This window comes from Bufo bufo, chromosome 3 (assembly GCF_905171765.1).
Source record: "Bufo bufo chromosome 3, aBufBuf1.1, whole genome shotgun sequence".
Lineage (NCBI taxonomy): Eukaryota > Metazoa > Chordata > Amphibia > Anura > Bufonidae > Bufo > Bufo bufo.
The window spans coordinates 613197815-613204655 of NC_053391.1; positions in this window are offsets into that span (position 1 = coordinate 613197815).

Genomic DNA, 6841 nt, shown 5'->3' on the forward strand with positions numbered 1-6841 from the left:
ATAAAAGAAGAAAATCTAATGACATGGCCTCCTTGTTCACCTGATCTGAACCCCATTGAGAACCTGTGGTCCATCATCAAATGTGAGATTTACAAGGAGGGAAAACAGTACACCTCTCTGAACAGTGTCTGGGAGGCTGTGGTTGCTGCTGCACGCAATGTTGATGGTGAACAGATCAAAACACTGACAGAATCCATGGATGGCAGGCTTTTGAGTATCCTTGCAAAGAAAGGTGGCTATATTGGTCACTGATTTGTTTTTGTTTTGTTTTTGAATGTCAGAAATTTATATTTGTGAATGTTGAGATGTTATATTGGTTTCACTGGTAAAAATAAATAATTTAAATGGGTATATATTTGTTTTGTGTTAAGTTGCCTAATAATTATGCACAGTAATAGTCACCTGCACACACAGATATCCCCCTAAAATAGCTAAAACTAAAAACAAACTAAAAACTACTTCCAAAAATATTCAGCTTTGATATTGATGAGTTTTTTGGGTTCATTGAGAACATGGTTGTTGTTCAATAATAAAATTAATCCTCAAAAATACAACTTGCCTAATAATTCTGCACTCCCTGTATATGAAGAGTTAGCTAGGCATAACTTTAAAGCTATGTTCACCTTCAGGGATGATATTTTTTATTGCATTTAACTCATTTTGGGCTTAAAATCATTTTTTCATTTGGTCTTTATTAAAAATATCCTCAAGATAGATCATCAATATCTGATCTGCAGGGGTCCGACACCCGGCACCCCTGCCGATCAGTTGTTTGACGAGGGGGTGGCGCTCCTGTGGAGCGGCGGCGTAGTGTAGTTACAAGTGCTTTCTCTATTCAAGTGAATGGAGCAAATGGAGTGGACTTCGATCCGAATTTCAGGATTAATTTGATTCACCACAAAGCCAAATTTTCTCGTGCTTCGTGGTAGTGAATCGATTTAACCTGACATAGTGTAAAAACAAAAAAAAAACAATACTTACCTGATCGATTTGCTTGCGACGGGACGGCCACCACCATGTTGCTTGAAGTTCTCGTCCGAAATCCCGTGCACGGTGAAATGTGACGTCACCATGCCAGCCGGCGTGATGACACCATCTCGGGCCAAAAAAGATTTTGCGCCAGACCTTCAAGCCAGATGGCGGCGGCCGGCCTTTCGCAAGCAAATGGATCAGGTAAGTATTGTTTTTTATTTTATTTTTTTACATTTTACACTGTATTATTCCTATCAGATGCCGTGATCAGCTTTGAATGCGACATCTGATGGGTACAATGACGGGGAGCGTCGCAATTACCGCTCCCCGTCATCGCACCCACTACTTCCAAAGAAATGCACTTTGTCACAAAGTAATTCATCACAAAGCAGATTTTTTTGTGAAATTCGTCAAAGCAGCCGAATCTAATTTTACATCATCAATATAAACCGCTGCACAACTCCTTTAACTTCTGCCTAGCTGTGGGAATCAAACTTAAACTTTCACTTTGTTCAAGTCATCTAATACACCTTATCTCTAAATTACTAATAGCTCAAAAACACTTATTTAAGCCACATTCTTATCAGTAAGATAGGAATTGAGCTATAACGAGTGTTCAGAAGGTCTGAGATCAGAGGTAAGGTGCCATCAGCTGAGCTGCCTGATGGAACAAAGTAAAAACACAGAGCCTGCTACTAGAGAATCTCAAGGCTGTACGGAGAAAGGGGCTAATTTTTTTTAAAGGGAACTTGTCACCTCCAACAAACATCCCAAGCCGGCAGCAGTACCTGAGAGTAGCCAGCAGCGTGTTTGTAACGATCATTTTCTTCCTGCAGGCAGATGAAGCAAAATCTGTAAAACCGATCTTTAATCCCCTGCCGGCGCGCTTCTCTAGTCAGGCTTGAAGTCATGGAGGCAGCGGCCTCCTTGCTTCAAGTCACGGTAACCACGCCCCCTTCCCTGCCCCTTCGCTGTGACTGACAGCCGGCAGTTCGGCAAAGCCAGCCAAACTGTCGTGCATAAGCGATGTCAATCACAGCGAAGAGGCAGGGAAGAGGGCGTGGTTACCATGACTTGAAGCAAGGAGGCCGCTGCCTCCATGACTTCAAGCCTGACTAGAGAAGCGCGCCGGCAGGGGATTAAAGATCGGTTTTACAGATTTTGCTTCATCTGCCTGCAGGAAGAAAATGATCGTTACAAACATGCTGCTGACTACTCTAAGGTACTGCTGCCAGCTTGGGATGTTTGTTGGAGGTGACAGATTCCCTTTAATAAAGACCTATTGCAAAAAAATATATGTTTAGCTCACAATGAGTACAATGCACCTTACAGAGTTGTGCTAAGTAGGTTTACCTCAATTAATAGAATTTCAAATGATGAATGAATAGCTGGGAACCCATTATGAATCCAGACCATCAAAGAAGAGTTAAGTTGATACATATGAAACATAGAGACATAGAAGATTGATGGCAGAAAAGATCACGTGGCTTAGCTAGTCCATCCATATTGTTTACTATCATTTTTTTCTTAGTCTAGATATACCGTATGTTTATCCCAGGCAGGTTTACATTCACTTACTGATGATTTTCAAACATCTGCTGTTCTTACAGTATAATAATATTTTCTGACTGCGTCTGATCACTAGTGATGAGCGGCATAGGCTATATTCATTTTCGTTAATTTTTCGCATAATATTCACAATAAATTTTCGAATTCTAGAATTCATGATCTTATTATTTTTCGCAAATCGGCAGTAATGATGAGCATATTTTTTGCGCAATATGTGCAACTTCACATTTTCTCAGGTCTGAGTAGATAATACTGATTGGTGCACTAAGTATTCTTGTGACATCACAGCACTATGTCTGTAGTATGTATGTATGGACAGCAGAAAAACAGTAATTCCTATCACACTACCTAACACCCTGCACGGGAACCTGTAACCTACACTGACTATCTCCCACTAACTATCTGTATTATATATATGAGCTAACTAACTATCTAATGTAATTGGATAAGGAATAGGATCCAGATGGAAGCACAGAGCACAGCAATGTCATTGCTCACTCTCTCAGAACTGCAAAAAAAACAGCAGAAAATGGCTGCTGGGGAGGTTCTTATATAGTAAGGGGTAGGCAACTTTCCTATTGGTTGCTAGGGATGTTGCTAAGCTCAGACAAAGACATTGCAGCCTTCTCATTGGCCCACAAGCAAGAAGGGAGGTTACTGATCAAAAGAAAAAACAATAGAATATTCGCGATTACGAATATATAGCACTATATTCTACATCTTCGCAAATTCTTGATTAGAATATTCACGATCAACACTACTGATCACCCCCCCCCACCACCACCACCAATTAATTTCAGATTATGTTCCCTTGTTTGTCTCTTCAGTTTTCTATAAAATGCTTCCCCATGAGCCTTACTTATTTTAAACGGCTATTTCTTTCCTCCAGGCTATACAAATTTAGTCTCTCCAGATAAGTTTTATGCTAAACACCATAGTTGTAGCCTGTTTTTCTAGTCCAATACCTCATCTTGGTGTAAGTGAAGTTGATGAAGTTAAACTCTAGAAGATCAATTTAAAAATGAGTGGGGTCCCTTTATCAAACTGGAATAAATTAGAACTGGCTTAGTTGCCCATGGCACCAAGTCAGGTGACACCTTTCATTTTGACTGCTCCTTTGGAAAATGAAAGGTGGAATCTGATTGGTTGCTATGGGCAACTAAGCCAGTTCTTCTTTACACCAGTTTGATAAATGACCCCAGAGATGTTTTTAAGGAGAATCAAAATGTCCTCAACTAAATAGTTGACTACATAGGACAATTAAAATGATTAAAGTAAAAGCTATTGAAGAAAAAGAATAAAGATGAAAATCTAGAGCTTTTACACTATGAACCATAAGGGGTTTCTTATGATTTCATGGGAGAACACTTGTTGATGGCACATAGGGATTGTGATAAGGGGAGATTATAGTCACAGTTACTTAGCTGAGGGTTTGGTGGATTGAGGAAAAAATAGATATACACTCACCTAAAGAATTATTAGGAACACCTGTTCTATTTCTCATTAATGCAATTATCTAGTCAACCAATCACATGGCAGTTGCTTCAATGCATTTAGGGGTGTGGTCCTGGTCAAGACAATCTCCTGAACTCCAAACTGAATGTCAGAATGGGAAAGAAAGGTGATTTAAGCAATTTTGAGCGTGGCATGGTTGTTGGTGCCAGACGGGCCGGTCTGAGTATTTCACAATCTGCTCAGTTACTGGGATTTTCACGCGCAACCATTTCTAGGATTTACAAAGAATGGTGTGAAAAGGGAAAAACATCCAGTATGCGGCAGTCCTGTGGTCAAAAATGCCTTGTGGATGCTAGAGGTCAGAGGAGAATGGGTCGACTGATTCAAGCTGATAGAAGAGCAACGTTGACTGAAATAACCACTCGTTACAACCGAGGTATGCAGCAAAGCATTTGTGAAGCCACAACACGCACAACCTTGAGGTGGATGGGCTACAACAGCAGAAGACCCCACCGGGTACCACTCATCTCCACTACAAATAGGAAAAAGAGGCTACAATTTGCACGAGCTCACCAAAATTGGACTGTTGAAGACTGGAAAAATGTTGCCTGGTCTGATGGGTCTCGATTTCTGTTGAGACATTCAAATGGTAGAGTCCGAATTTGGCGTAAACAGAATGAGAAAATGTATCCATCCTCTGATGGCTACTTCCAGCAGGATAATGCACCATGTCACAAAGCTCGAATCATTTCAAATTGGTTTCTTGAACATGACAATGAGTTCACTGTACTAAAATGGCCCCCACAGTCACCAGATCTCAACCCAATAGAGCATCTTTGGGATGTGGTGGAACGGGAGCTTTGTGCCCTGGATGTGCATCCCTCAAATCTCCATCAACTGCAAGATGCTATCCTATCAATATGGGCCAACATTTCTAAAGAATGCTATCAGCACCTTGTGGAATCAATGCCACGTAGAATTAAGGCAGTTCTGAAGGCAAAAGGGGGTCCAACACCGTATTAATGTGGTGTTTCTAATAATTCTTTAGGAGAGTGTATATTTGAAGATGTATATGCAGATCCTAAGAAGGGTCTAACAAAATTTAGAATTTTGCCATTAGATTGCCAGCAGATCCTGAGAAAATATACGATATGGACAAAAGTATTGTGACACCTACGCATTACACCATTACCCATTTATTTTGCAGCTAAAACAGCTTGCATTCTTCTAGGAAGGCTTTCTGCAATATTTTGGTGTCTCAAAGGGACTTTTTTTCCAATTCATCTGGAGGTCAAACACTGATGATGTATGAGAGGGCCTTTCTCACAATATCTGTCTTAGTTCATCCCAAAGATGTTCAGTGGGGTTGAGGTCAGGGCTCTCTGCCCACTGTTGGAAGTTGGAAGCACACAATTGTCCAAAATGTATTGGTAAGGTGAAGCATTAGCTTTCCCTGCACTGGGGCCTAGTCCGACCCATGAAAAACAATCCCATAGCATTATCCTTCCATCACCAAAGTATACAGTTGATACAATGCAGTCAGGCAAATAATGTTCTCCGGGAATTAGCCAAACCCAGAGCAAGTTTCCACCTCTCCTGAGTCCAATGGTGGTGTGCTTCACACCACTCCAGCCAATACATTGTGCTTGGTGATGTAAAGCTTGCATGCAGCTGATCGGCCATGGAAACCCATTCCATTATGCCTCCGGCACTGTTTTTTGTGCCGATGTTAATGCAAGAGGAGGTGCAGATCTCTGCAGTTATCCAGTTAGCAGACTTTTATGCGCTATGAACCTGGGCACTTGGAGGTCTGTAACATTTATGTGATCTACCACCTCATTCTGAGTTGCTGTAGTCCCTAAACAATTCCACTTTGCAATAATACCACTCTCAGTGGATCATGGAAGAATTGACCAACAGTGGTCTCCTATTTTTGTACTTCAAACAAAAAACTTTTGAAATCCAGTACCTTAAATGATAAAACTTAACTTTTAATAAACTATGGTAAAAGCTTTTGTGGTGTCCTCCCAGCTACGCGTTTCGCACATATTTCGCTTCATCAAAGCCAAGAAAAGTTTTATCATTTAAGGTGCTGGATTTCAAAAGTTTTTTGCTTGAAGATTGCCTACCACCCCAAATCCGGGGGAACATCCATGCTGCTTTACATTTATCAACCAGGAGTGGACATTAACTGAAGCTGGTACCAGGGTGAGCTGTGCTTACATATGCATATATATTTTTTTATTTCAGTACCATGCTGGAATTCAGTGCGCTCTTTAGAAACACCCATTCTTTCACAAATGTTTGTACAGGAAGACTGCATGCCTAGGGACTTGACTTTATACCCCATGTGGCAATAAGACTGAAGGAAACATCTGAATTCATTTTTTAAGTGGTGTGCCTCAATACTTTAGTTCTTATAGTGCATGTCCAACTTTAAGAGTCACTGTACTTTCTCACAATTTCATTTCATTTAATAGAGAATGGTGTAACTAGCAAATTTCTAAATCACTTCATTTAAAAATCTGCCTGCATCCACCTGAAAAAGGCTGTAATTTATGGCCACTAAGGGTCAAACTTTTACCTAATTTGCAGTACACTGCCTGTCTGCCAGGCAAGATCTGTCTCTCGTAACAGAAACTCTGAAGATAGAAGTTGGCTGAGAAGAAGTGGCGGGAGGGGGTGTCAGAGCTAGCTGAAATCATGATCTTGATAAAACAACTGCTTCTACACAGCTTCTGAACATCAAAGGAACTTGCTGTATGTATGTAAGTGTGATTTATCCCTCCTTATGTGTTCTGTGAGCTCTAGAGCTGAAAACAAACAAAGTGGGAAGTAAGGAAAA